General features: G+C 39.9%; 37 non-coding genes across 37 annotated transcripts; 13 read left to right on the top strand and 24 right to left on the bottom strand.

Annotated features, from left to right (window-relative positions):
• Positions 1-234: 234 nt before the first annotated feature.
• TRNAR-UCG (transfer RNA arginine (anticodon UCG)) lies at positions 235-307 on the top strand. The gene has a single exon. It is a non-coding gene; the product is annotated as a tRNA-Arg (tRNA).
• A 760-nt stretch (positions 308-1,067) lies between these two features.
• TRNAL-CAA (transfer RNA leucine (anticodon CAA)) lies at positions 1,068-1,177 on the bottom strand. Its single transcript has 2 exons — positions 1,140-1,177; positions 1,068-1,113 (listed from the first exon to the last, which is right to left on the bottom strand). It is a non-coding gene; the product is annotated as a tRNA-Leu (tRNA).
• Positions 1,178-2,095: 918 nt separating this feature from the next.
• Positions 2,096-2,182, bottom strand: TRNAR-UCU (transfer RNA arginine (anticodon UCU)). The gene is given in 2 exon segments: positions 2,096-2,131; positions 2,146-2,182. It is a non-coding gene; the product is annotated as a tRNA-Arg (tRNA).
• Positions 2,183-2,429: 247 nt separating this feature from the next.
• TRNAR-UCG (transfer RNA arginine (anticodon UCG)) lies at positions 2,430-2,502 on the top strand. Its single transcript has one exon. It is a non-coding gene; the product is annotated as a tRNA-Arg (tRNA).
• Positions 2,503-3,269: 767 nt separating this feature from the next.
• Positions 3,270-3,379, bottom strand: TRNAL-CAA (transfer RNA leucine (anticodon CAA)). Its single transcript has 2 exons — positions 3,342-3,379; positions 3,270-3,315 (listed from the first exon to the last, which is right to left on the bottom strand). It is a non-coding gene; the product is annotated as a tRNA-Leu (tRNA).
• A 933-nt stretch (positions 3,380-4,312) lies between these two features.
• Positions 4,313-4,399, bottom strand: TRNAR-UCU (transfer RNA arginine (anticodon UCU)). The gene is given in 2 exon segments: positions 4,313-4,348; positions 4,363-4,399. It is a non-coding gene; the product is annotated as a tRNA-Arg (tRNA).
• Positions 4,400-4,646: 247 nt separating this feature from the next.
• On the top strand, positions 4,647-4,719 carry TRNAR-UCG (transfer RNA arginine (anticodon UCG)). Its single transcript has one exon. It is a non-coding gene; the product is annotated as a tRNA-Arg (tRNA).
• A 767-nt stretch (positions 4,720-5,486) lies between these two features.
• Positions 5,487-5,596, bottom strand: TRNAL-CAA (transfer RNA leucine (anticodon CAA)). The gene is made up of 2 exons: positions 5,559-5,596; positions 5,487-5,532 (listed from the first exon to the last, which is right to left on the bottom strand). It is a non-coding gene; the product is annotated as a tRNA-Leu (tRNA).
• Positions 5,597-5,894: 298 nt separating this feature from the next.
• Positions 5,895-5,981, bottom strand: TRNAR-UCU (transfer RNA arginine (anticodon UCU)). Its single transcript is given in 2 exon segments — positions 5,895-5,930; positions 5,945-5,981. It is a non-coding gene; the product is annotated as a tRNA-Arg (tRNA).
• A 247-nt stretch (positions 5,982-6,228) lies between these two features.
• TRNAR-UCG (transfer RNA arginine (anticodon UCG)) lies at positions 6,229-6,301 on the top strand. Its single transcript has one exon. It is a non-coding gene; the product is annotated as a tRNA-Arg (tRNA).
• A 760-nt stretch (positions 6,302-7,061) lies between these two features.
• Positions 7,062-7,172, bottom strand: TRNAL-CAA (transfer RNA leucine (anticodon CAA)). Its single transcript has 2 exons — positions 7,135-7,172; positions 7,062-7,108 (listed from the first exon to the last, which is right to left on the bottom strand). It is a non-coding gene; the product is annotated as a tRNA-Leu (tRNA).
• Positions 7,173-8,090: 918 nt separating this feature from the next.
• TRNAR-UCU (transfer RNA arginine (anticodon UCU)) lies at positions 8,091-8,177 on the bottom strand. Its single transcript is given in 2 exon segments — positions 8,091-8,126; positions 8,141-8,177. It is a non-coding gene; the product is annotated as a tRNA-Arg (tRNA).
• A 247-nt stretch (positions 8,178-8,424) lies between these two features.
• Positions 8,425-8,497, top strand: TRNAR-UCG (transfer RNA arginine (anticodon UCG)). The gene has a single exon. It is a non-coding gene; the product is annotated as a tRNA-Arg (tRNA).
• Positions 8,498-9,264: 767 nt separating this feature from the next.
• On the bottom strand, positions 9,265-9,374 carry TRNAL-CAA (transfer RNA leucine (anticodon CAA)). Its single transcript has 2 exons — positions 9,337-9,374; positions 9,265-9,310 (listed from the first exon to the last, which is right to left on the bottom strand). It is a non-coding gene; the product is annotated as a tRNA-Leu (tRNA).
• A 931-nt stretch (positions 9,375-10,305) lies between these two features.
• TRNAR-UCU (transfer RNA arginine (anticodon UCU)) lies at positions 10,306-10,392 on the bottom strand. The gene is given in 2 exon segments: positions 10,306-10,341; positions 10,356-10,392. It is a non-coding gene; the product is annotated as a tRNA-Arg (tRNA).
• Positions 10,393-10,639: 247 nt separating this feature from the next.
• TRNAR-UCG (transfer RNA arginine (anticodon UCG)) lies at positions 10,640-10,712 on the top strand. Its single transcript has one exon. It is a non-coding gene; the product is annotated as a tRNA-Arg (tRNA).
• Positions 10,713-11,479: 767 nt separating this feature from the next.
• TRNAL-CAA (transfer RNA leucine (anticodon CAA)) lies at positions 11,480-11,589 on the bottom strand. The gene is made up of 2 exons: positions 11,552-11,589; positions 11,480-11,525 (listed from the first exon to the last, which is right to left on the bottom strand). It is a non-coding gene; the product is annotated as a tRNA-Leu (tRNA).
• A 298-nt stretch (positions 11,590-11,887) lies between these two features.
• On the bottom strand, positions 11,888-11,974 carry TRNAR-UCU (transfer RNA arginine (anticodon UCU)). Its single transcript is given in 2 exon segments — positions 11,888-11,923; positions 11,938-11,974. It is a non-coding gene; the product is annotated as a tRNA-Arg (tRNA).
• A 247-nt stretch (positions 11,975-12,221) lies between these two features.
• TRNAR-UCG (transfer RNA arginine (anticodon UCG)) lies at positions 12,222-12,294 on the top strand. Its single transcript has one exon. It is a non-coding gene; the product is annotated as a tRNA-Arg (tRNA).
• A 760-nt stretch (positions 12,295-13,054) lies between these two features.
• On the bottom strand, positions 13,055-13,164 carry TRNAL-CAA (transfer RNA leucine (anticodon CAA)). Its single transcript has 2 exons — positions 13,127-13,164; positions 13,055-13,100 (listed from the first exon to the last, which is right to left on the bottom strand). It is a non-coding gene; the product is annotated as a tRNA-Leu (tRNA).
• Positions 13,165-14,082: 918 nt separating this feature from the next.
• TRNAR-UCU (transfer RNA arginine (anticodon UCU)) lies at positions 14,083-14,169 on the bottom strand. Its single transcript is given in 2 exon segments — positions 14,083-14,118; positions 14,133-14,169. It is a non-coding gene; the product is annotated as a tRNA-Arg (tRNA).
• A 247-nt stretch (positions 14,170-14,416) lies between these two features.
• TRNAR-UCG (transfer RNA arginine (anticodon UCG)) lies at positions 14,417-14,489 on the top strand. Its single transcript has one exon. It is a non-coding gene; the product is annotated as a tRNA-Arg (tRNA).
• Positions 14,490-15,256: 767 nt separating this feature from the next.
• On the bottom strand, positions 15,257-15,366 carry TRNAL-CAA (transfer RNA leucine (anticodon CAA)). Its single transcript has 2 exons — positions 15,329-15,366; positions 15,257-15,302 (listed from the first exon to the last, which is right to left on the bottom strand). It is a non-coding gene; the product is annotated as a tRNA-Leu (tRNA).
• A 931-nt stretch (positions 15,367-16,297) lies between these two features.
• TRNAR-UCU (transfer RNA arginine (anticodon UCU)) lies at positions 16,298-16,384 on the bottom strand. Its single transcript is given in 2 exon segments — positions 16,298-16,333; positions 16,348-16,384. It is a non-coding gene; the product is annotated as a tRNA-Arg (tRNA).
• Positions 16,385-16,631: 247 nt separating this feature from the next.
• On the top strand, positions 16,632-16,704 carry TRNAR-UCG (transfer RNA arginine (anticodon UCG)). Its single transcript has one exon. It is a non-coding gene; the product is annotated as a tRNA-Arg (tRNA).
• Positions 16,705-17,464: 760 nt separating this feature from the next.
• On the bottom strand, positions 17,465-17,574 carry TRNAL-CAA (transfer RNA leucine (anticodon CAA)). The gene is made up of 2 exons: positions 17,537-17,574; positions 17,465-17,510 (listed from the first exon to the last, which is right to left on the bottom strand). It is a non-coding gene; the product is annotated as a tRNA-Leu (tRNA).
• Positions 17,575-18,492: 918 nt separating this feature from the next.
• TRNAR-UCU (transfer RNA arginine (anticodon UCU)) lies at positions 18,493-18,579 on the bottom strand. The gene is given in 2 exon segments: positions 18,493-18,528; positions 18,543-18,579. It is a non-coding gene; the product is annotated as a tRNA-Arg (tRNA).
• Positions 18,580-18,826: 247 nt separating this feature from the next.
• On the top strand, positions 18,827-18,899 carry TRNAR-UCG (transfer RNA arginine (anticodon UCG)). Its single transcript has one exon. It is a non-coding gene; the product is annotated as a tRNA-Arg (tRNA).
• Positions 18,900-19,666: 767 nt separating this feature from the next.
• On the bottom strand, positions 19,667-19,776 carry TRNAL-CAA (transfer RNA leucine (anticodon CAA)). The gene is made up of 2 exons: positions 19,739-19,776; positions 19,667-19,712 (listed from the first exon to the last, which is right to left on the bottom strand). It is a non-coding gene; the product is annotated as a tRNA-Leu (tRNA).
• A 933-nt stretch (positions 19,777-20,709) lies between these two features.
• TRNAR-UCU (transfer RNA arginine (anticodon UCU)) lies at positions 20,710-20,796 on the bottom strand. The gene is given in 2 exon segments: positions 20,710-20,745; positions 20,760-20,796. It is a non-coding gene; the product is annotated as a tRNA-Arg (tRNA).
• A 247-nt stretch (positions 20,797-21,043) lies between these two features.
• On the top strand, positions 21,044-21,116 carry TRNAR-UCG (transfer RNA arginine (anticodon UCG)). The gene has a single exon. It is a non-coding gene; the product is annotated as a tRNA-Arg (tRNA).
• Positions 21,117-21,883: 767 nt separating this feature from the next.
• TRNAL-CAA (transfer RNA leucine (anticodon CAA)) lies at positions 21,884-21,993 on the bottom strand. The gene is made up of 2 exons: positions 21,956-21,993; positions 21,884-21,929 (listed from the first exon to the last, which is right to left on the bottom strand). It is a non-coding gene; the product is annotated as a tRNA-Leu (tRNA).
• A 298-nt stretch (positions 21,994-22,291) lies between these two features.
• On the bottom strand, positions 22,292-22,378 carry TRNAR-UCU (transfer RNA arginine (anticodon UCU)). Its single transcript is given in 2 exon segments — positions 22,292-22,327; positions 22,342-22,378. It is a non-coding gene; the product is annotated as a tRNA-Arg (tRNA).
• Positions 22,379-22,625: 247 nt separating this feature from the next.
• TRNAR-UCG (transfer RNA arginine (anticodon UCG)) lies at positions 22,626-22,698 on the top strand. The gene has a single exon. It is a non-coding gene; the product is annotated as a tRNA-Arg (tRNA).
• Positions 22,699-23,458: 760 nt separating this feature from the next.
• TRNAL-CAA (transfer RNA leucine (anticodon CAA)) lies at positions 23,459-23,568 on the bottom strand. Its single transcript has 2 exons — positions 23,531-23,568; positions 23,459-23,504 (listed from the first exon to the last, which is right to left on the bottom strand). It is a non-coding gene; the product is annotated as a tRNA-Leu (tRNA).
• A 918-nt stretch (positions 23,569-24,486) lies between these two features.
• TRNAR-UCU (transfer RNA arginine (anticodon UCU)) lies at positions 24,487-24,573 on the bottom strand. The gene is given in 2 exon segments: positions 24,487-24,522; positions 24,537-24,573. It is a non-coding gene; the product is annotated as a tRNA-Arg (tRNA).
• A 247-nt stretch (positions 24,574-24,820) lies between these two features.
• Positions 24,821-24,893, top strand: TRNAR-UCG (transfer RNA arginine (anticodon UCG)). The gene has a single exon. It is a non-coding gene; the product is annotated as a tRNA-Arg (tRNA).
• Positions 24,894-25,252: the final 359 nt, after the last annotated feature.

Below are 25,252 nucleotides of genomic sequence, written 5' to 3'. Positions count from 1 at the left end.
AGCAGACGTCATGAAACCACCTATCTGACTCACGCATAATCCTTCGTACATAGATGTTTCAAATGCATTAGTCGTTTCTGTGTCCTACGTTTGTCTGCATGTTCTTAATTAACATCAGTCAGAGGAAGGACAGTGGTCATAAAAAGCATATTGTGGCATGTGAAGTAAAGGAAATATAGTTATGTTTCTCTATGAGAAACGTATCCACACATTCTTTCGCAAACTTTGCATGCAGACCGTGTGGCCTAATGGATAAGGCGTCTGACTTCGGATCAGAAGATTGAGGGTTAGAGTCCCTTCGTGGTCGGAGATGCCGGAGGTTTGGTTTTGTTGTTCTTTAGAGTTCTTCCATATCAATGAATGTCAGGCAAGTGGAAACTAAGATTTCAACAGTTTCTTTCCATGTTACGTGTCACCCAAGATATTTAGTCCCTCTTGGTATGAAAGGCAGACATGTCAAAACTAAGATTTCAAGTGTTGATTGCCATATGATCATAACCCTATCTTGGCCTACAAGGTACCTCTACGGATAGTGCGTTGTTGCGAGATTTGATTAAATCAAAGTTGTCTGCAATTTACTCTTTCAAAAACTTTGAACAAACGTAAATTCTTTTTCCAACTATTGTTATGAAGACTTTGGCTCAAAGCGGCTCCATAAGAGTCACAGGCACCCTTGATTTCCTGTTGTATATTTTCTTATCTCTTTCCCCCAAGAAATCTATGTGACAGCTATTGGAAAGTATCTACACCTGGGTCGTTATTTTCACCTCTTTCGGTATGTCTTCTCTGCGAAGTGCGGAATAAGACTCTTGTGTTTTGTCAAGACCTCGTGGCCTAATGGGTAAGGTGTCTGACTTTGGATGGGAAGATTGAGGATTTGAGTTGTCTTGAGTTTGCTGGTGGTTTAGATCCCCAGGTTACTGTTCTTTTGAGTCTAGAGATTGTACATTGCTGTCTTATGTTATGAAATCAATGTCTTCTGCAATGTACTCTTTCAACGCTTAAATTCAATCTTGGATTCTTTCTCAAAAAATTGTTGAATTAAACGAAGCTCAAAAGAAGATGACTGTCAGAAGTGGGATTTGAACCCACGCCTCCGCATGGAGACCAGAAGACCCTCACAGAGAGAAGATTGCATTCTTGAGTCTGGCGCCTTAGACCACTCGGCCATCCTGACAAGCTACAGCAGCTAAGAAAGAAGATATGTTTTTACATGGTTTCAAGGCAAGGGACTAGCTCGTAGGGGACCTTTTGCCATTGCATTGGTTTAAAGTGGCTTCATTAGAGTCACAGGGTAAGCAGACTTGAGATCCTGCATATGAAGGCTAAGATTTCACATGTGTTTTTTGATGTGCCATATGACCACCATACTTATCGCCCTCTGGGCATGCAGGGTTCTTCGACATATTGTGTGTTACCAACACCTTTAATGAAATCAAAGTTGATTGCGATGTACTGTTTCAAACACTTAAAGGCAAACTTTAATTCTTTCTCCAACTATTGTTATGAAGACTTTGGCTCCAAGTGGCTCCATAAGAGTCACAGGGCACCCTTGATTTTCTGTTGTACATTTCCTAATCTTTTTGCCCAAAGAAATCTATGTGATCATCCTTTGTATAATGTGCCACAGGGCCCACTACTGAAACACATTTCACACTAGAGTAAAATCTGTCAATTGTATTACAGACATTTTTCAGAGACAATTTGTGGATATTGCAACCTAAAACTAAACAAGCACATCAAATGCAGTCAACCACTGGAAAAAAAACACGATTCTAGTGGGACTCGAACCCACAACCTTTGAATATTGGCATTATTTTCGCATCAAAATTTTAATCTTACAAACGGAGCGCTAAACTGCTTTCCACACTTGTGTTAAATCGTTCTATTGTTTCAGATTACCATAATTTCTCACAGACAAATTGTGGATATTTGGAATTACAATTTAATCAGTCAATTAAAATCTGTCAGATTAAGATCTGTCAATTGTATTTCAGAAATTTTTCAGAGTGGATATTGCAATTTTTCCATGTGTGGATATTGCAACTTATAACTAAACAAGAACATCAAATGCAGTCAACCACTGGAAAAACCACGACTCTGGTGGGACTCGAACCCACAACCTTTGAATGCCTTGACAAGTGCTAGAAGTCCAATGCGCTATCCATTGCGCCACAGAGCCTACATATGCAAGAAGCTGACGTCATGAAACCACCTATCTGACTCACGCATAATCCTTCGTACATAGATGTTTCAAATGCATTAGTCGTTTCTGTGTCCTACGTTTGTCTGCATGTTCTTAATTAACATCAGTCAGAGGAAGGACAGTGGTCATAAAAAGCATATTGTGGCATGTGAAGTAAAGGAAATATAGTTATGTTTCTCTATGAGAAACGTATCCACACATTCTTTCGCAAACTTTGCATGCAGACCGCGTGGCCTAATGGATAAGGCGTCTGACTTCGGATCAGAAGATTGAGGGTTCGAGTCCCTTCGTGGTCGGAGATGCCGGAGGTTTGGTTTTGTTGTTCTTTAGAGTTCTTCCATATCAATGAATGTCAGGCAAGTGGAAACTAAGATTTCAACAGTTTCTTTCCATGTTACGTGTCACCCAAGATATTTAGTCCCTCTTGGTATGAAAGGCAGACATGTCAAAACTAAGATTTCAAGTGTTGATTGCCATATGATCATAACCCTATCTTGGCCTACAAGGTACCTCTACGGATAGTGCGTTGTTGCGAGATTTGATTAAATCAAAGTTGTCTGCAATTTACTCTTTCAAAAACTTTGAACAAACGTAAATTCTTTTTCCAACTATTGTTATGAAGACTTTGGCTCAAAGCGGCTCCATAAGAGTCACAGGCACCCTTGATTTCCTGTTGTACACTTTCTTATCTCTTTCCCCCAAGAAATCTATGTGACAGCTATTGGAAAGTATCTACACCTGGGTCGTTATTTTCACCTCTTTCGGTATGTCTTCTCTGCGAAGTGCGGAATAAGACTCTTGTGTTTTGTCAAGACCTCGTGGCCTAATGGGTAAGGTGTCTGACTTTGGATGGGAAGATTGAGGATTTGAGTTGTCTTGAGTTTGCTGGTGGTTTAGATCCCCAGGTTACTGTTCTTTTGAGTCTAGAGATTGTACATTGCTGTCTTATGTTATGAAATCAATGTCTTCTGCAATGTACTCTTTCAACGCTTAAATTCAATCTTGGATTCTTTCTCAAAAAATTGTTGAATTAAACGAAGCTCAAAGCACAAAAGAAGATGACTGTCAGAAGTGGGATTTGAACCCACGCCTCCGCATGGAGACCAGAAGACCCTCACAGAGAGAAGATTGCATTCTTGAGTCTGGCGCCTTAGACCACTCGGCCATCCTGACAAGCTACAGCTGCTAAGAAAGAATATATTTTTTTACATGGTTTCAAGGCAAGGGACTAGCTCGTAGGGGACCTTTTGCCATTGCATTGGTTTAAAGTGGCTTCATTAGAGTCACAGGGTAAGCAGACTTGAGATCCTGCATATGAAGGCTAAGATTTCACATGTGTTTTTTGATGTGCCATATGACCACCATACTTATCGCCCTCTGGGCATGCAGGGTTCTTCGACATATTGTGTGTTACCAACACCTTTAATGAAATCAAAGTTGATTGCGATGTACTGTTTCAAACACTTAAAGGCAAACTTTAATTCTTTCTCCAACTATTGTTATGAAGACTTTGGCTCCAAGTGGCTCCATAAGAGTCACAGGGCACCCTTGATTTTCTGTTGTACATTTCCTAATCTTTTTGCCCAAAGAAATCTATGTGATCATCCTTTGTATAATGTGCCACAGGGCCCACTACTGAAACACATTTCACACTAGAGTAAAATCTGTCAATTGTATTACAGACATTTTTCAGAGACAATTTGTGGATATTGCAACCTAAAACTAAACAAGCACATCAAATGCAGTCAACCACTGGAAAAAAAACACGATTCTAGTGGGACTCGAACCCACAACCTTTGAATATTGGCATTATTTTCGCATCAAAATTTTAATCTTACAAACGGAGCGCTAAACTGCTTTCCACACTTGTGTTAAATCGTTCTATTGTTTCAGATTACCATAATTTCTCACAGACAAATTGTGGATATTTGGAATTACAATTTAATCAGTCAATTAAAATCTGTCAGATTAAGATCTGTCAGATTAAGATCTGTCAATTGTATTTCAGAAATTTTTCAGAGTGGATATTGCAATTTTTCCATGTGTGGATATTGCAACTTATAACTAAACAAGAACATCAAATGCAGTCAACCACTGGAAAAACCATGACTCTGGTGGGACTCGAACCCACAACCTTTGAATGCCTTGACAAGTGCTAGAAGTCCAATGCGCTATCCATTGCGCCACAGAGCCTACATATGCAAAAAGCAGACGTCATGAAACCACCTATCTGACTCAAGCATAATCCTTCGTACATAGATGTTTCAAATGCATTAGTCGTTTCTGTGTCCTACGTTTGTCTGCATGTTCTTAATTAACATCAGTCAGAGGAAGGACAGTGGTCATAAAAAGCATATTGTGGCATGTGAAGTAAAGGAAATATAGTTATGTTTCTCTATGAGAAACGTATCCACACATTCTTTCGCAAACTTTGCATGCAGACTGCGTGGCCTAACGGATAAGGCGTCTGACTTCGGATTAGAAGATTGAGGGTTTGAGTCCCTTCGTGGTCGGAGATGCCGGAGGTTTGGTTTTGTTGTTCTTTAGAGTTCTTCCATATCAATGAATGTCAGGCAAGTGGAAACTAAGATTTCAACAGTTTCTTTCCATGTTACGTGTCACCCAAGATATTTAGTCCCTCTTGGTATGAAAGGCAGACATGTCAAAACTAAGATTTCAAGTGTTGATTGCCATATGATCATAACCCTATCTTGGCCTACAAGGTACCTCTACGGATAGTGCGTTGTTGCGAGATTTGATTAAATCAAAGTTGTCTGCAATTTACTCTTTCAAAAACTTTGAACAAACGTAAATTCTTTTTCCAACTATTGTTATGAAGACTTTGGCTCAAAGCGGCTCCATAAGAGTCACAGGCACCCTTGATTTCCTGTTGTACACTTTCTGATCTCTTTCCCCCAAGAAATCTATGTGACAGCTATTGGAAAGTATCTACACCTGGGTCGTTATTTTCACCTCTTTCGGTATGTCTTCTCTGCGAAGTGCGGAATAAGACTCTTGTGTTTTGTCAAGACCTCGTGGCCTAATGGGTAAGGTGTCTGACTTTGGATGGGAAGATTGAGGATTTGAGTTGTCTTGAGTTTGCTGGTGGTTTAGATCCCCAGGTTACTGTTCTTTTGAGTCTAGAGATTGTGCATTGCTGTCTTATGTTATGAAATCAATGTCTTCTGCAATGTACTCTTTCAACGCTTAAATTCAATCTTGGATTCTTTCTCAAAAAATTGTTGAATTAAACGAAGCTCAAAGCACAAAAGAAGATGACTGTCAGAAGTGGGATTTGAACCCACGCCTCCGCATGGAGACCAGAAGACCCTCACAGAGAGAAGATTGCATTCTTGAGTCTGGCGCCTTAGACCACTCGGCCATCCTGACAAGCTACAGCTGCTAAGAAAGAAGATATTTTTTTACATGGTTTCAAGGCAAGGGACTAGCTCGTAGGGGACCTTTTGCCATTGCATTGGTTTAAAGTGGCTTCATTAGAGTCACAGGGTAAGCAGACTTGAGATCCTGCATATTAATTAAAATATGTAAATTAAAATCTGTCAGATTAAGATCTGTCAATTGTATTTCAGAAATTTTTCAGAGTGGATATTGCAATTTTTCCATGTGTGGATATTGCAACTTATAACTAAACAAGAACATCAAATGCAGTCAACCACTGGAAAAACCACGACTCTGGTGGGACTCGAACCCACAACCTTTGAATGCCTTGACAAGTGCTAGAAGTCCAATGCGCTATCCATTGCGCCACAGAGCCTACATATGCAAGACGCAGACGTCATGAAACCACCTATCTGACTCACGCATAATCCTTCGTACATAGATGTTTCAAATGCATTAGTCGTTTCTGTGTCCTACGTTTGTCTGCATGTTCTTAATTAACATCAGTCAGAGGAAGGACAGTGGTCATAAAAAGCATATTGTGGCATGTGAAGTAAAGGAAATATAGTTATGTTTCTCTATGAGAAACGTATCCACACATTCTTTCGCAAACTTCGCATGCAGACCGCGTGGCCTAATGGATAAGGCGTCTGACTTCGGATCAGAAGATTGAGGGTTCGAGTCCCTTCGTGGTCGGAGATGCCGGAGGTTTGGTTTTGTTGTTCTTTAGAGTTCTTCCATATCAATGAATGTCAGGCAAGTGGAAACTAAGATTTCAACAGTTTCTTTCCATGTTACGTGTCACCCAAGATATTTAGTCCCTCTTGGTATGAAAGGCAGACATGTCAAAACTAAGATTTCAAGTGTTGATTGCCATATGATCATAACCCTATCTTGGCCTACAAGGTACCTCTACGGATAGTGCGTTGTTGCGAGATTTGATTAAATCAAAGTTGTCTGCAATTTACTCTTTCAAAAACTTTGAACAAACGTAAATTCTTTTTCCAACTATTGTTATGAAGACTTTGGCTCAAAGCGGCTCCATAAGAGTCACAGGCACCCTTGATTTCCTGTTGTATATTTTCTTATCTCTTTCCCCCAAGAAATCTATGTGACAGCTATTGGAAAGTATCTACACCTGGGTCGTTATTTTCACCTCTTTCGGTATGTCTTCTCTGCGAAGTGCGGAATAAGACTCTTGTGTTTTGTCAAGACCTCGTGGCCTAATGGGTAAGGTGTCTGACTTTGGATGGGAAGATTGAGGATTTGAGTTGTCTTGAGTTTGCTGGTGGTTTAGATCCCCAGGTTACTGTTCTTTTGAGTCTAGAGATTGTACATTGCTGTCTTATGTTATGAAATCAATGTCTTCTGCAATGTACTCTTTCAACGCTTAAATTCAATCTTGGATTCTTTCTCAAAAAATTGTTGAATTAAACGAAGCTCAAAAGAAGATGACTGTCAGAAGTGGGATTTGAACCCACGCCTCCGCATTGGAGACCAGAAGACCCTCACAGAGAGAAGATTGCATTCTTGAGTCTGGCGCCTTAGACCACTCGGCCATCCTGACAAGCTACAGCTGCTAAGAAAGAAGATATGTTTTTACATGGTTTCAAGGCAAGGGACTAGCTCGTAGGGGACCTTTTGCCATTGCATTGGTTTAAAGTGGCTTCATTAGAGTCACAGGGTAAGCAGACTTGAGATCCTGCATATGAAGGCTAAGATTTCACATGTGTTTTTTGATGTGCCATATGACCACCATACTTATCGCCCTCTGGGCATGCAGGGTTCTTCGACATATTGTGTGTTACCAACACCTTTAATGAAATCAAAGTTGATTGCGATGTACTGTTTCAAACACTTAAAGGCAAACTTTAATTCTTTCTCCAACTATTGTTATGAAGACTTTGGCTCCAAGTGGCTCCATAAGAGTCACAGGGCACCCTTGATTTTCTGTTGTACATTTCCTAATCTTTTTGCCCAAAGAAATCTATGTGATCATCCTTTGTATAATGTGCCACAGGGCCCACTACTGAAACACATTTCACACTAGAGTAAAATCTGTCAATTGTATTACAGACATTTTTCAGAGACAATTTGTGGATATTGCAACCTAAAACTAAACAAGCACATCAAATGCAGTCAACCACTGGAAAAAAAACACGATTCTAGTGGGACTCGAACCCACAACCTTTGAATATTGGCATTATTTTCGCATCAAAATTTTAATCTTACAAACGGAGCGCTAAACTGCTTTCCACACTTGTGTTAAATCGTTCTATTGTTTCAGATTACCATAATTTCTCACAGACAAATTGTGGATATTTGGAATTACAATTTAATCAGTCAATTAAAATCTGTCAGATTAAGATCTGTCAATTGTATTTCAGAAATTTTTCAGAGTGGATATTGCAATTTTTCCATGTGTGGATATTGCAACTTATAACTAAACAAGAACATCAAATGCAGTCAACCACTGGAAAAACCACGACTCTGGTGGGACTCGAACCCACAACCTTTGAATGCCTTGACAAGTGCTAGAAGTCCAATGCGCTATCCATTGCGCCACAGAGCCTACATATGCAAGAAGCTGACGTCATGAAACCACCTATCTGACTCACGCATAATCCTTCGTACATAGATGTTTCAAATGCATTAGTCGTTTCTGTGTCCTACGTTTGTCTGCATGTTCTTAATTAACATCAGTCAGAGGAAGGACAGTGGTCATAAAAAGCATATTGTGGCATGTGAAGTAAAGGAAATATAGTTATGTTTCTCTATGAGAAACGTATCCACACATTCTTTCGCAAACTTTGCATGCAGACCGCGTGGCCTAATGTATAAGGCGTCTGACTTCGGATCAGAAGATTGAGGGTTCGAGTCCCTTCGTGGTCGGAGATGCCGGAGGTTTGGTTTTGTTGTTCTTTAGAGTTCTTCCATATCAATGAATGTCAGGCAAGTGGAAACTAAGATTTCAACAGTTTCTTTCCATGTTACGTGTCACCCAAGATATTTAGTCCCTCTTGGTATGAAAGGCAGACATGTCAAAACTAAGATTTCAAGTGTTGATTGCCATATGATCATAACCCTATCTTGGCCTACAAGGTACCTCTACGGATAGTGCGTTGTTGCGAGATTTGATTAAATCAAAGTTGTCTGCAATTTACTCTTTCAAAAACTTTGAACAAACGTAAATTCTTTTTCCAACTATTGTTATGAAGACTTTGGCTCAAAGCGGCTCCATAAGAGTCACAGGCAACCTTGATTTCCTGTTGTACTCTTTCTTATCTCTTTCCCCCAAGAAATCTATGTGACAGCTATTGGAAAGTATCTACACCTGGGTCGTTATTTTCACCTCTTTCGGTATGTCTTCTCTGCGAAGTGCGGAATAAGACTCTTGTGTTTTGTCAAGACCTCGTGGCCTAATGGGTAAGGTGTCTGACTTTGGATGGGAAGATTGAGGATTTGAGTTGTCTTGAGTTTGCTGGTGGTTTAGATCCCCAGGTTACTGTTCTTTTGAGTCTAGAGATTGTACATTGCTGTCTTATGTTATGAAATCAATGTCTTCTGCAATGTACTCTTTCAACGCTTAAATTCAATCTTGGATTCTTTCTCAAAAAATTGTTGAATTAAACGAAGCTCAAAGCACAAAAGAAGATGACTGTCAGAAGTGGGATTTGAACCCACACCTCCGCATGGAGACCAGAAGACCCTCACAGAGAGAAGATTGCATTCTTGAGTCTGGCGCCTTAGACCACTCGGCCATCCTGACAAGCTACAGCTGCTAAGAAAGAAGATATTTTTTTACATGGTTTCAAGGCAAGGGACTAGCTCGTAGGGGACCTTTTGCCATTGCATTGGTTTAAAGTGGCTTCATTAGAGTCACAGGGTAAGCAGACTTGAGATCCTGCATATGAAGGCTAAGATTTCACATGTGTTTTTTGATGTGCCATATGACCACCATACTTATCGCCCTCTGGGCATGCAGGGTTCTTCGACATATTGTGTGTTACCAACACCTTTAATGAAATCAAAGTTGATTGCGATGTACTGTTTCAAACACTTAAAGGCAAACTTTAATTCTTTCTCCAACTATTGTTATGAAGACTTTGGCTTCAAGTGGCTCCATAAGAGTCACAGGGCACCCTTGATTTTCTGTTGTACATTTCCTAATCTTTTTGCCCAAAGAAATCTATGTGATCATCCTTTGTATAATGTGCCACAGGGCCCACTACTGAAACACATTTCACACTAGAGTAAAATCTGTCAATTGTATTACAGACATTTTTCAGAGACAATTTGTGGATATTGCAACCTAAAACTAAACAAGCACATCAAATGCAGTCAACCACTGGAAAAAAAACACGATTCTAGTGGGACTCGAACCCACAACCTTTGAATATTGGCATTATTTTCGCATCAAAATTTTAATCTTACAAACGGAGCGCTAAACTGCTTTCCACACTTGTGTTAAATCGTTCTATTGTTTCAGATTACCATAATTTCTCAGACAAATTGTGGATTTTTGGAATTACAATTTAATCAGTCAATTAAAATCTGTCAGATTAAGATCTGTCAGATTAAGATCTGTCAATTGTATTTCAGAAATTTTTCAGAGTGGATATTGCAATTTTTCCATGTGTGGATATTGCAACTTATAACTAAACAAGAACATCAAATGCAGTCAACCACTGGAAAAACCACGACTCTGGTGGGACTCGAACCCACAACCTTTGAATGCCTTGACAAGTGCTAGAAGTCCAATGCGCTATCCATTGCGCCACAGAGCCTACATATGCAAGACGCAGACGTCATGAAACCACCTATCTGACTCACGCATAATCCTTCGTACATAGATGTTTCAAATGCATTAGTCGTTTCTGTGTCCTACGTTTGTCTGCATGTTCTTAATTAACATCAGTCAGAGGAAGGACAGTGGTCATAAAAAGCATATTGTGGCATGTGAAGTAAAGGAAATATAGTTATGTTTCTCTATGAGAAACGTATCCACACATTCTTTCGCAAACTTTGCATGCAGACCGCGTGGCCTAATGGATAAGGCGTCCGACTTCGGATCAGAAGATTGAGGGTTCGAGTCCCTTCGTGGTCGGAGATGCCGGAGGTTTGGTTTTGTTGTTCTTTAGAGTTCTTCCATATCAATGAATGTCAGGCAAGTGGAAACTAAGATTTCAACAGTTTCTTTCCATGTTACGTGTCACCCAAGATATTTAGTCCCTCTTGGTATGAAAGGCAGACATGTCAAAACTAAGATTTCAAGTGTTGATTGCCATATGATCATAACCCTATCTTGGCCTACAAGGTACCTCTACGGATAGTGCGTTGTTGCGAGATTTGATTAAATCAAAGTTGTCTGCAATTTACTCTTTCAAAAACTTTGAACAAACGTAAATTCTTTTTCCAACTATTGTTATGAAGACTTTGGCTCAAAGCGGCTCCATAAGAGTCACAGGCACCCTTGATTTCCTGTTGTACACTTTCTGATCTCTTTCCCCCAAGAAATCTATGTGACAGCTATTGGAAAGTATCTACACCTGGGTCGTTATTTTCACCTCTTTCGGTATGTCTTCTCTGCGAAGTGCGGAATAAGACTCTTGTGTTTTGTCAAGACCTCGTGGCCTAATGGGTAAGGTGTCTGACTTTGGATGGGAAGATTGAGGATTTGAGTTGTCTTGAGTTTGCTGGTGGTTTAGATCCCCAGGTTACTGTTCTTTTGAGTCTAGAGATTGTGCATTGCTGTCTTATGTTATGAAATCAATGTCTTCTGCAATGTACTCTTTCAACGCTTAAATTCAATCTTGGATTCTTTCTCAAAAAATTGTTGAATTAAACGAAGCTCAAAGCACAAAAGAAGATGACTGTCAGAAGTGGGATTTGAACCCACGCCTCCGCATGGAGACCAGAAGACCCTCACAGAGAGAAGATTGCATTCTTGAGTCTGGCGCCTTAGACCACTCGGCCATCCTGACAAGCTACAGCTGCTAAGAAAGAAGATATTTTTTTACATGGTTTCAAGGCAAGGGACTAGCTCGTAGGGGACCTTTTGCCATTGCATTGGTTTAAAGTGGCTTCATTAGAGTCACAGGGTAAGCAGACTTGAGATCCTGCATATTAATTAAAATATGTAAATTAAAATCTGTCAGATTAAGATCTGTCAATTGTATTTCAGAAATTTTTCAGAGTGGATATTGCAATTTTTCCATGTGTGGATATTGCAACTTATAACTAAACAAGAACATCAAATGCAGTCAACCACTGGAAAAACCACGACTCTGGTGGGACTCGAACCCACAACCTTTGAATGCCTTGACAAGTGCTAGAAGTCCAATGCGCTATCCATTGCGCCACAGAGCCTACATATGCAAGACGCAGACGTCATGAAACCACCTATCTGACTCACGCATAATCCTTCGTACATAGATGTTTCAAATGCATTAGTCGTTTCTGTGTCCTACGTTTGTCTGCATGTTCTTAATTAACATCAGTCAGAGGAAGGACAGTGGTCATAAAAAGCATATTGTGGCATGTGAAGTAAAGGAAATATAGTTATGTTTCTCTATGAGAAACGTATCCACACATTCTTTCGCAAACTTTGCATGCAGACCGCGTGGCCTAATGGATAAGGCGTCTGACTTCGGATCAGAAGATTGAGGGTTCGAGTCCTTTCGTGGTCGGAGATGCCGGAGGTTTGGTTTTGTTGTTCTTTAGAGTTCTTCCATATCAATGAATGTCAGGCAAGTGGAAACTAAGATTTCAACAGTTTCTTTCCATGTTACGTGTCACCCAAGATATTTAGTCCCTCTTGGTATGAAAGGCAGACATGTCAAAACTAAGATTTCAAGTGTTGATTGCCATATGATCATAACCCTATCTTGGCCTACAAGGTACCTCTACGGATAGTGCGTTGTTGCGAGATTTGATTAAATCAAAGTTGTCTGCAATTTACTCTTTCAAAAACTTTGAACAAACGTAAATTCTTTTTCCAACTATTGTTATGAAGACTTTGGCTCAAAGCGGCTCCATAAGAGTCACAGGCACCCTTGATTTCCTGTTGTATATTTTCTTATCTCTTTCCCCCAAGAAATCTATGTGACAGCTATTGGAAAGTATCTACACCTGGGTCGTTATTTTCACCTCTTTCGGTATGTCTTCTCTGCGAAGTGCGGAATAAGACTCTTGTGTTTTGTCAAGACCTCGTGGCCTAATGGGTAAGGTGTCTGACTTTGGATGGGAAGATTGAGGATTTGAGTTGTCTTGAGTTTGCTGGTGGTTTAGATCCCCAGGTTACTGTTCTTTTGAGTCTAGAGATTGTACATTGCTGTCTTATGTTATGAAATCAATGTCTTCTGCAATGTACTCTTTCAACGCTTAAATTCAATCTTGGATTCTTTCTCAAAAAATTGTTGAATTAAACGAAGCTCAAAAGAAGATGACTGTCAGAAGTGGGATTTGAACCCACGCCTCCGCATGGAGACCAGAAGACCCTCACAGAGAGAAGATTGCATTCTTGAGTCTGGCGCCTTAGACCACTCGGCCATCCTGACAAGCTACAGCTGCTAAGAAAGAAGATATGTTTTTACATGGTTTCAAGGCAAGGGACTAGCTCGTAGGGGACCTTTTGCCATTGCATTGGTTTAAAGTGGCTTCATTAGAGTCACAGGGTAAGCAGACTTGAGATCCTGCATATGAAGGCTAAGATTTCACATGTGTTTTTTGATGTGCCATATGACCACCATACTTATCGCCCTCTGGGCATGCAGGGTTCTTCGACATATTGTGTGTTACCAACACCTTTAATGAAATCAAAGTTGATTGCGATGTACTGTTTCAAACACTTAAAGGCAAACTTTAATTCTTTCTCCAACTATTGTTATGAAGACTTTGGCTCCAAGTGGCTCCATAAGAGTCACAGGGCACCCTTGATTTTCTGTTGTACATTTCCTAATCTTTTTGCCCAAAGAAATCTATGTGATCATCCTTTGTATAATGTGCCACAGGGCCCACTACTGAAACACATTTCACACTAGAGTAAAATCTGTCAATTGTATTACAGACATTTTTCAGAGACAATTTGTGGATATTGCAACCTAAAACTAAACAAGCACATCAAATGCAGTCAACCACTGGAAAAAAAACACGATTCTAGTGGGACTCGAACCCACAACCTTTGAATATTGGCATTATTTTCGCATCAAAATTTTAATCTTACAAACGGAGCGCTAAACTGCTTTCCACACTTGTGTTAAATCGTTCTATTGTTTCAGATTACCATAATTTCTCACAGACAAATTGTGGATATTTGGAATTACAATTTAATCAGTCAATTAAAATCTGTCAGATTAAGATCTGTCAATTGTATTTCAGAAATTTTTCAGAGTGGATATTGCAATTTTTCCATGTGTGGATATTGCAACTTATAACTAAACAAGAACATCAAATGCAGTCAACCACTGGAAAAACCACGACTCTGGTGGGACTCGAACCCACAACCTTTGAATGCCTTGACAAGTGCTAGAAGTCCAATGCGCTATCCATTGCGCCACAGAGCCTACATATGCAAGAAGCTGACGTCATGAAACCACCTATCTGACTCACGCATAATCCTTCGTACATAGATGTTTCAAATGCATTAGTCGTTTCTGTGTCCTACGTTTGTCTGCATGTTCTTAATTAACATCAGTCAGAGGAAGGACAGTGGTCATAAAAAGCATATTGTGGCATGTGAAGTAAAGGAAATATAGTTATGTTTCTCTATGAGAAACGTATCCACACATTCTTTCGCAAACTTTGCATGCAGACCGCGTGGCCTAATGTATAAGGCGTCTGACTTCGGATCAGAAGATTGAGGGTTCGAGTCCCTTCGTGGTCGGAGATGCCGGAGGTTTGGTTTTGTTGTTCTTTAGAGTTCTTCCATATCAATGAATGTCAGGCAAGTGGAAACTAAGATTTCAACAGTTTCTTTCCATGTTACGTGTCACCCAAGATATTTAGTCCCTCTTGGTATGAAAGGCAGACATGTCAAAACTAAGATTTCAAGTGTTGATTGCCATATGATCATAACCCTATCTTGGCCTACAAGGTACCTCTACGGATAGTGCGTTGTTGCGAGATTTGATTAAATCAAAGTTGTCTGCAATTTACTCTTTCAAAAACTTTGAACAAACGTAAATTCTTTTTCCAACTATTGTTATGAAGACTTTGGCTCAAAGCGGCTCCATAAGAGTCACAGGCAACCTTGATTTCCTGTTGTACTCTTTCTTATCTCTTTCCCCCAAGAAATCTATGTGACAGCTATTGGAAAGTATCTACAACTGGGTCGTTATTTTCACCTCTTTCGGTATGTCTTCTCTGCGAAGTGCGGAATAAGACTCTTGTGTTTTGTCAAGACCTCGTGGCCTAATGGGTAAGGTGTCTGACTTTGGATGGGAAGATTGAGGATTTGAGTTGTCTTGAGTTTGCTGGTGGTTTAGATCCCCAGGTTACTGTTCTTTTGAGTCTAGAGATTGTACATTGCTGTCTTATGTTATGAAATCAATGTCTTCTGCAATGTACTCTTTCAACGCTTAAATTCAATCTTGGATTCTTTCTCAAAAAATTGTTGAATTAAACGAAGCTCAAAGCACAAAAGAAGATGACTGTCAGAAGTGGGATTTGAACCCACACCTCCGCATGGAGACCAGAAGACCCTCACAGAGAGAAGATTGCATTCTTGAGTCTGGCGCCTTAGACCACTCGGCCATCCTGACAAGCTACAGCTGCTAAGAAAGAAGATGTTTTTTTACATGGTTTCAAGGCAAGGGACTAGCTCGTAGGGGACCTTTTGCCATTGCATTGGTTTAAAGTGGCTTCATTAGAGTCACAGGGTAAGCAGACTTGAGATCCTGCATATGAAGGCTAAGATTTCACATGTGTTTTTTGATGTGCCATATGACCACCATACTTATCGCCCTCTGGGCATGCAGGGTTCTTCGACATATTGTGTGTTACCAACACCTTTAATGAAATCAAAGTTGATTGCGATGTACTGTTTCAAACACTTAAAGGCAAACTTTAATTCTTTCTCCAACTATTGTTATGAAGACTTTGGCTTCAAGTGGCTCCATAAGAGTCACAGGGCACCCTTGATTTTCTGTTGTACATTTCCTAATCTTTTTGCCCAAAGAAATCTATGTGATCATCCTTTGTATAATGTGCCACAGGGCCCACTACTGAAACACATTTCACACTAGAGTAAAATCTGTCAATTGTATTACAGACATTTTTCAGAGACAATTTGTGGATATTGCAACCTAAAACTAAACAAGCACATCAAATGCAGTCAACCACTGGAAAAAAAACACGATTCTAGTGGGACTCGAACCCACAACCTTTGAATATTGGCATTATTTTCGCATCAAAATTTTAATCTTACAAACGGAGCGCTAAACTGCTTTCCACACTTGTGTTAAATCGTTCTATTGTTTCAGATTACCATAATTTCTCAGACAAATTGTGGATTTTTGGAATTACAATTTAATCAGTCAATTAAAATCTGTCAGATTAAGATCTGTCAGATTAAGATCTGTCAATTGTATTTCAGAAATTTTTCAGAGTGGATATTGCAATTTTTCCATGTGTGGATATTGCAACTTATAACTAAACAAGAACATCAAATGCAGTCAACCACTGGAAAAACCACGACTCTGGTGGGACTCGAACCCACAACCTTTGAATGCCTTGACAAGTGCTAGAAGTCCAATGCGCTATCCATTGCGCCACAGAGCCTACATATGCAAGATGCAGACGTCATGAAACCACCTATCTGACTCACGCATAATCCTTCGTACATAGATGTTTCAAATGCATTAGTCGTTTCTGTGTCCTACGTTTGTCTGCATGTTCTTAATTAACATCAGTCAGAGGAAGGACAGTGGTCATAAAAAGCATATTGTGGCATGTGAAGTAAAGGAAATATAGTTATGTTTCTCTATGAGAAACGTATCCACACATTCTTTCGCAAACTTTGCATGCAGACCGCGTGGCCTAATGGATAAGGCGTCTGACTTCGGATCAGAAGATTGAGGGTTCGAGTCCCTTCGTGGTCGGAGATGCCGGAGGTTTGGTTTTGTTGTTCTTTAGAGTTCTTCCATATCAATGAATGTCAGGCAAGTGGAAACTAAGATTTCAACAGTTTCTTTCCATGTTACGTGTCACCCAAGATATTTAGTCCCTCTTGGTATGAAAGGCAGACATGTCAAAACTAAGATTTCAAGTGTTGATTGCCATATGATCATAACCCTATCTTGGCCTACAAGGTACCTCTACGGATAGTGCGTTGTTGCGAGATTTGATTAAATCAAAGTTGTCTGCAATTTACTCTTTCAAAAACTTTGAACAAACGTAAATTCTTTTTCCAACTATTGTTATGAAGACTTTGGCTCAAAGCGGCTCCATAAGAGTCACAGGCACCCTTGATTTCCTGTTGTACATTTTCTTATCTCTTTCCCCCAAGAAATCTATGTGACAGCTATTGGAAAGTATCTACACCTGGGTCGTTATTTTCACCTCTTTCGGTATGTCTTCTCTGCGAAGTGCGGAATAAGACTCTTGTGTTTTGTCAAGACCTCGTGGCCTAATGGGTAAGGTGTCTGACTTTGGATGGGAAGATTGAGGATTTGAGTTGTCTTGAGTTTGCTGGTGGTTTAGATCCCCAGGTTACTGTTCTTTTGAGTCTAGAGATTGTACATTGCTGTCTTATGTTATGAAATCAATGTCTTCTGCAATGTACTCTTTCAACGCTTAAATTCAATCTTGGATTCTTTCTCAAAAAATTGTTGAATTAAACGAAGCTCAAAAGAAGATGACTGTCAGAAGTGGGATTTGAACCCACGCCTCCGCATGGAGACCAGAAGACCCTCACAGAGAGAAGATTGCATTCTTGAGTCTGGCGCCTTAGACCACTCGGCCATCCTGACAAGCTACAGCAGCTAAGAAAGAAGATATGTTTTTACATGGTTTCAAGGCAAGGGACTAGCTCGTAGGGGACCTTTTGCCATTGCATTGGTTTAAAGTGGCTTCATTAGAGTCACAGGGTAAGCAGACTTGAGATCCTGCATATGAAGGCTAAGATTTCACATGTGTTTTTTGATGTGCCATATGACCACCATACTTATCGCCCTCTGGGCATGCAGGGTTCTTCGACATATTGTGTGTTACCAACACCTTTAATGAAATCAAAGTTGATTGCGATGTACTGTTTCAAACACTTAAAGGCAAACTTTAATTCTTTCTCCAACTATTGTTATGAAGACTTTGGCTCCAAGTGGCTCCATAAGAGTCACAGGGCACCCTTGATTTTCTGTTGTACATTTCCTAATCTTTTTGCCCAAAGAAATCTATGTGATCATCCTTTGTATAATGTGCCACAGGGCCCACTACTGAAACACATTTCACACTAGAGTAAAATCTGTCAATTGTATTACAGACATTTTTCAGAGACAATTTGTGGATATTGCAACCTAAAACTAAACAAGCACATCAAATGCAGTCAACCACTGGAAAAAAAACACGATTCTAGTGGGACTCGAACCCACAACCTTTGAATATTGGCATTATTTTCGCATCAAAATTTTAATCTTACAAACGGAGCGCTAAACTGCTTTCCACACTTGTGTTAAATCGTTCTATTGTTTCAGATTACCATAATTTCTCACAGACAAATTGTGGATATTTGGAATTACAATTTAATCAGTCAATTAAAATCTGTCAGATTAAGATCTGTCAATTGTATTTCAGAAATTTTTCAGAGTGGATATTGCAATTTTTCCATGTGTGGATATTGCAACTTATAACTAAACAAGAACATCAAATGCAGTCAACCACTGGAAAAACCACGACTCTGGTGGGACTCGAACCCACAACCTTTGAATGCCTTGACAAGTGCTAGAAGTCCAATGCGCTATCCATTGCGCCACAGAGCCTACATATGCAAGAAGCTGACGTCATGAAACCACCTATCTGACTCACGCATAATCCTTCGTACATAGATGTTTCAAATGCATTAGTCGTTTCTGTGTCCTACGTTTGTCTGCATGTTCTTAATTAACATCAGTCAGAGGAAGGACAGTGGTCATAAAAAGCATATTGTGGCATGTGAAGTAAAGGAAATATAGTTATGTTTCTCTATGAGAAACGTATCCACACATTCTTTCGCAAACTTTGCATGCAGACCGCGTGGCCTAATGGATAAGGCGTCTGACTTCGGATCAGAAGATTGAGGGTTCGAGTCCCTTCGTGGTCGGAGATGCCGGAGGTTTGGTTTTGTTGTTCTTTAGAGTTCTTCCATATCAATGAATGTCAGGCAAGTGGAAACTAAGATTTCAACAGTTTCTTTCCATGTTACGTGTCACCCAAGATATTTAGTCCCTCTTGGTATGAAAGGCAGACATGTCAAAACTAAGATTTCAAGTGTTGATTGCCATATGATCATAACCCTATCTTGGCCTACAAGGTACCTCTACGGATAGTGCGTTGTTGCGAGATTTGATTAAATCAAAGTTGTCTGCAATTTACTCTTTCAAAAACTTTGAACAAACGTAAATTCTTTTTCCAACTATTGTTATGAAGACTTTGGCTCAAAGCGGCTCCATAAGAGTCACAGGCACCCTTGATTTCCTGTTGTACACTTTCTTATCTCTTTCCCCCAAGAAATCTATGTGACAGCTATTGGAAAGTATCTACACCTGGGTCGTTATTTTCACCTCTTTCGGTATGTCTTCTCTGCGAAGTGCGGAATAAGACTCTTGTGTTTTGTCAAGACCTCGTGGCCTAATGGGTAAGGTGTCTGACTTTGGATGGGAAGATTGAGGATTTGAGTTGTCTTGAGTTTGCTGGTGGTTTAGATCCCCAGGTTACTGTTCTTTTGAGTCTAGAGATTGTACATTGCTGTCTTATGTTATGAAATCAATGTCTTCTGCAATGTACTCTTTCAACGCTTAAATTCAATCTTGGATTCTTTCTCAAAAAATTGTTGAATTAAACGAAGCTCAAAGCACAAAAGAAGATGACTGTCAGAAGTGGGATTTGAACCCACGCCTCCGCATGGAGACCAGAAGACCCTCACAGAGAGAAGATTGCATTCTTGAGTCTGGCGCCTTAGACCACTCGGCCATCCTGACAAGCTACAGCTGCTAAGAAAGAAGATATTTTTTTACATGGTTTCAAGGCAAGGGACTAGCTCGTAGGGGACCTTTTGCCATTGCATTGGTTTAAAGTGGCTTCATTAGAGTCACAGGGTAAGCAGACTTGAGATCCTGCATATGAAGGCTAAGATTTCACATGTGTTTTTTGATGTGCCATATGACCACCATACTTATCGCCCTCTGGGCATGCAGGGTTCTTCGACATATTGTGTGTTACCAACACCTTTAATGAAATCAAAGTTGATTGCGATGTACTGTTTCAAACACTTAAAGGCAAACTTTAATTCTTTCTCCAACTATTGTTATGAAGACTTTGGCTCCAAGTGGCTCCATAAGAGTCACAGGGCACCCTTGATTTTCTGTTGTACATTTCCTAATCTTTTTGCCCAAAGAAATCTATGTGATCATCCTTTGTATAATGTGCCACAGGGCCCACTACTGAAACACATTTCACACTAGAGTAAAATCTGTCAATTGTATTACAGACATTTTTCAGAGACAATTTGTGGATATTGCAACCTAAAACTAAACAAGCACATCAAATGCAGTCAACCACTGGAAAAAAAACACGATTCTAGTGGGACTCGAACCCACAACCTTTGAATATTGGCATTATTTTCGCATCAAAATTTTAATCTTACAAACGGAGCGCTAAACTGCTTTCCACACTTGTGTTAAATCGTTCTATTGTTTCAGATTACCATAATTTCTCACAGACAAATTGTGGATATTTGGAATTACAATTTAATCAGTCAATTAAAATCTGTCAGATTAAGATCTGTCAGATTAAGATCTGTCAATTGTATTTCAGAAATTTTTCAGAGTGGATATTGCAATTTTTCCATGTGTGGATATTGCAACTTATAACTAAACAAGAACATCAAATGCAGTCAACCACTGGAAAAACCATGACTCTGGTGGGACTCGAACCCACAACCTTTGAATGCCTTGACAAGTGCTAGAAGTCCAATGCGCTATCCATTGCGCCACAGAGCCTACATATGCAAAAAGCAGACGTCATGAAACCACCTATCTGACTCAAGCATAATCCTTCGTACATAGATGTTTCAAATGCATTAGTCGTTTCTGTGTCCTACGTTTGTCTGCATGTTCTTAATTAACATCAGTCAGAGGAAGGACAGTGGTCATAAAAAGCATATTGTGGCATGTGAAGTAAAGGAAATATAGTTATGTTTCTCTATGAGAAACGTATCCACACATTCTTTCGCAAACTTTGCATGCAGACTGCGTGGCCTAACGGATAAGGCGTCTGACTTCGGATTAGAAGATTGAGGGTTTGAGTCCCTTCGTGGTCGGAGATGCCGGAGGTTTGGTTTTGTTGTTCTTTAGAGTTCTTCCATATCAATGAATGTCAGGCAAGTGGAAACTAAGATTTCAACAGTTTCTTTCCATGTTACGTGTCACCCAAGATATTTAGTCCCTCTTGGTATGAAAGGCAGACATGTCAAAACTAAGATTTCAAGTGTTGATTGCCATATGATCATAACCCTATCTTGGCCTACAAGGTACCTCTACGGATAGTGCGTTGTTGCGAGATTTGATTAAATCAAAGTTGTCTGCAATTTACTCTTTCAAAAACTTTGAACAAACGTAAATTCTTTTTCCAACTATTGTTATGAAGACTTTGGCTCAAAGCGGCTCCATAAGAGTCACAGGCACCCTTGATTTCCTGTTGTACACTTTCTGATCTCTTTCCCCCAAGAAATCTATGTGACAGCTATTGGAAAGTATCTACACCTGGGTCGTTATTTTCACCTCTTTCGGTATGTCTTCTCTGCGAAGTGCGGAATAAGACTCTTGTGTTTTGTCAAGACCTCGTGGCCTAATGGGTAAGGTGTCTGACTTTGGATGGGAAGATTGAGGATTTGAGTTGTCTTGAGTTTGCTGGTGGTTTAGATCCCCAGGTTACTGTTCTTTTGAGTCTAGAGATTGTGCATTGCTGTCTTATGTTATGAAATCAATGTCTTCTGCAATGTACTCTTTCAACGCTTAAATTCAATCTTGGATTCTTTCTCAAAAAATTGTTGAATTAAACGAAGCTCAAAGCACAAAAGAAGATGACTGTCAGAAGTGGGATTTGAACCCACGCCTCCGCATGGAGACCAGAAGACCCTCACAGAGAGAAGATTGCATTCTTGAGTCTGGCGCCTTAGACCACTCGGCCATCCTGACAAGCTACAGCTGCTAAGAAAGAAGATATTTTTTTACATGGTTTCAAGGCAAGGGACTAGCTCGTAGGGGACCTTTTGCCATTGCATTGGTTTAAAGTGGCTTCATTAGAGTCACAGGGTAAGCAGACTTGAGATCCTGCATATTAATTAAAATATGTAAATTAAAATCTGTCAGATTAAGATCTGTCAATTGTATTTCAGAAATTTTTCAGAGTGGATATTGCAATTTTTCCATGTGTGGATATTGCAACTTATAACTAAACAAGAACATCAAATGCAGTCAACCACTGGAAAAACCACGACTCTGGTGGGACTCGAACCCACAACCTTTGAATGCCTTGACAAGTGCTAGAAGTCCAATGCGCTATCCATTGCGCCACAGAGCCTACATATGCAAGACGCAGACGTCATGAAACCACCTATCTGACTCACGCATAATCCTTCGTACATAGATGTTTCAAATGCATTAGTCGTTTCTGTGTCCTACGTTTGTCTGCATGTTCTTAATTAACATCAGTCAGAGGAAGGACAGTGGTCATAAAAAGCATATTGTGGCATGTGAAGTAAAGGAAATATAGTTATGTTTCTCTATGAGAAACGTATCCACACATTCTTTCGCAAACTTTGCATGCAGACCGCGTGGCCTAATGGATAAGGCGTCTGACTTCGGATCAGAAGATTGAGGGTTCGAGTCCTTTCGTGGTCGGAGATGCCGGAGGTTTGGTTTTGTTGTTCTTTAGAGTTCTTCCATATCAATGAATGTCAGGCAAGTGGAAACTAAGATTTCAACAGTTTCTTTCCATGTTACGTGTCACCCAAGATATTTAGTCCCTCTTGGTATGAAAGGCAGACATGTCAAAACTAAGATTTCAAGTGTTGATTGCCATATGATCATAACCCTATCTTGGCCTACAAGGTACCTCTACGGATAGTGCGTTGTTGCGAGATTTGATTAAATCAAAGTTGTCTGCAATTTACTCTTTCAAAAACTTTGAACAAACGTAAATTCTTTTTCCAACTATTGTTATGAAGACTTTGGCTCAAAGCGGCTCCATAAGAGTCACAGGCACCCTTGATTTCCTGTTGTATATTTTCTTATCTCTTTCCCCCAAGAAATCTATGTGACAGCTATTGGAAAGTATCTACACCTGGGTCGTTATTTTCACCTCTTTCGGTATGTCTTCTCTGCGAAGTGCGGAATAAGACTCTTGTGTTTTGTCAAGACCTCGTGGCCTAATGGGTAAGGTGTCTGACTTTGGATGGGAAGATTGAGGATTTGAGTTGTCTTGAGTTTGCTGGTGGTTTAGATCCCCAGGTTACTGTTCTTTTGAGTCTAGAGATTGTACATTGCTGTCTTATGTTATGAAATCAATGTCTTCTGCAATGTACTCTTTCAACGCTTAAATTCAATCTTGGATTCTTTCTCAAAAAATTGTTGAATTAAACGAAGCTCAAAAGAAGATGACTGTCAGAAGTGGGATTTGAACCCACGCCTCCGCATGGAGACCAGAAGACCCTCACAGAGAGAAGATTGCATTCTTGAGTCTGGCGCCTTAGACCACTCGGCCATCCTGACAAGCTACAGCTGCTAAGAAAGAAGATATGTTTTTACATGGTTTCAAGGCAAGGGACTAGCTCGTAGGGGACCTTTTGCCATTGCATTGGTTTAAAGTGGCTTCATTAGAGTCACAGGGTAAGCAGACTTGAGATCCTGCATATGAAGGCTAAGATTTCACATGTGTTTTTTGATGTGCCATATGACCACCATACTTATCGCCCTCTGGGCATGCAGGGTTCTTCGACATATTGTGTGTTACCAACACCTTTAATGAAATCAAAGTTGATTGCGATGTACTGTTTCAAACACTTAAAGGCAAACTTTAATTCTTTCTCCAACTATTGTTATGAAGACTTTGGCTCCAAGTGGCTCCATAAGAGTCACAGGGCACCCTTGATTTTCTGTTGTACATTTCCTAATCTTTTTGCCCAAAGAAATCTATGTGATCATCCTTTGTATAATGTGCCACAGGGCCCACTACTGAAACACATTTCACACTAGAGTAAAATCTGTCAATTGTATTACAGACATTTTTCAGAGACAATTTGTGGATATTGCAACCTAAAACTAAACAAGCACATCAAATGCAGTCAACCACTGGAAAAAAAACACGATTCTAGTGGGACTCGAACCCACAACCTTTGAATATTGGCATTATTTTCGCATCAAAATTTTAATCTTACAAACGGAGCGCTAAACTGCTTTCCACACTTGTGTTAAATCGTTCTATTGTTTCAGATTACCATAATTTCTCACAGACAAATTGTGGATATTTGGAATTACAATTTAATCAGTCAATTAAAATCTGTCAGATTAAGATCTGTCAATTGTATTTCAGAAATTTTTCAGAGTGGATATTGCAATTTTTCCATGTGTGGATATTGCAACTTATAACTAAACAAGAACATCAAATGCAGTCAACCACTGGAAAAACCACGACTCTGGTGGGACTCGAACCCACAACCTTTGAATGCCTTGACAAGTGCTAGAAGTCCAATGCGCTATCCATTGCGCCACAGAGCCTACATATGCAAGAAGCTGACGTCATGAAACCACCTATCTGACTCACGCATAATCCTTCGTACATAGATGTTTCAAATGCATTAGTCGTTTCTGTGTCCTACGTTTGTCTGCATGTTCTTAATTAACATCAGTCAGAGGAAGGACAGTGGTCATAAAAAGCATATTGTGGCATGTGAAGTAAAGGAAATATAGTTATGTTTCTCTATGAGAAACGTATCCACACATTCTTTCGCAAACTTTGCATGCAGACCGCGTGGCCTAATGTATAAGGCGTCTGACTTCGGATCAGAAGATTGAGGGTTCGAGTCCCTTCGTGGTCGGAGATGCCGGAGGTTTGGTTTTGTTGTTCTTTAGAGTTCTTCCATATCAATGAATGTCAGGCAAGTGGAAACTAAGATTTCAACAGTTTCTTTCCATGTTACGTGTCACCCAAGATATTTAGTCCCTCTTGGTATGAAAGGCAGACATGTCAAAACTAAGATTTCAAGTGTTGATTGCCATATGATCATAACCCTATCTTGGCCTACAAGGTACCTCTACGGATAGTGCGTTGTTGCGAGATTTGATTAAATCAAAGTTGTCTGCAATTTACTCTTTCAAAAACTTTGAACAAACGTAAATTCTTTTTCCAACTATTGTTATGAAGACTTTGGCTCAAAGCGGCTCCATAAGAGTCACA

Source organism: Spea bombifrons, chromosome 5 (assembly GCF_027358695.1).
Source record: "Spea bombifrons isolate aSpeBom1 chromosome 5, aSpeBom1.2.pri, whole genome shotgun sequence".
NCBI lineage: Eukaryota > Metazoa > Chordata > Amphibia > Anura > Pelobatidae > Spea > Spea bombifrons.
The sequence above is the reverse complement of the archived record's forward strand: the minus strand, read 5'-3'. Positions and strand labels throughout refer to the sequence as shown.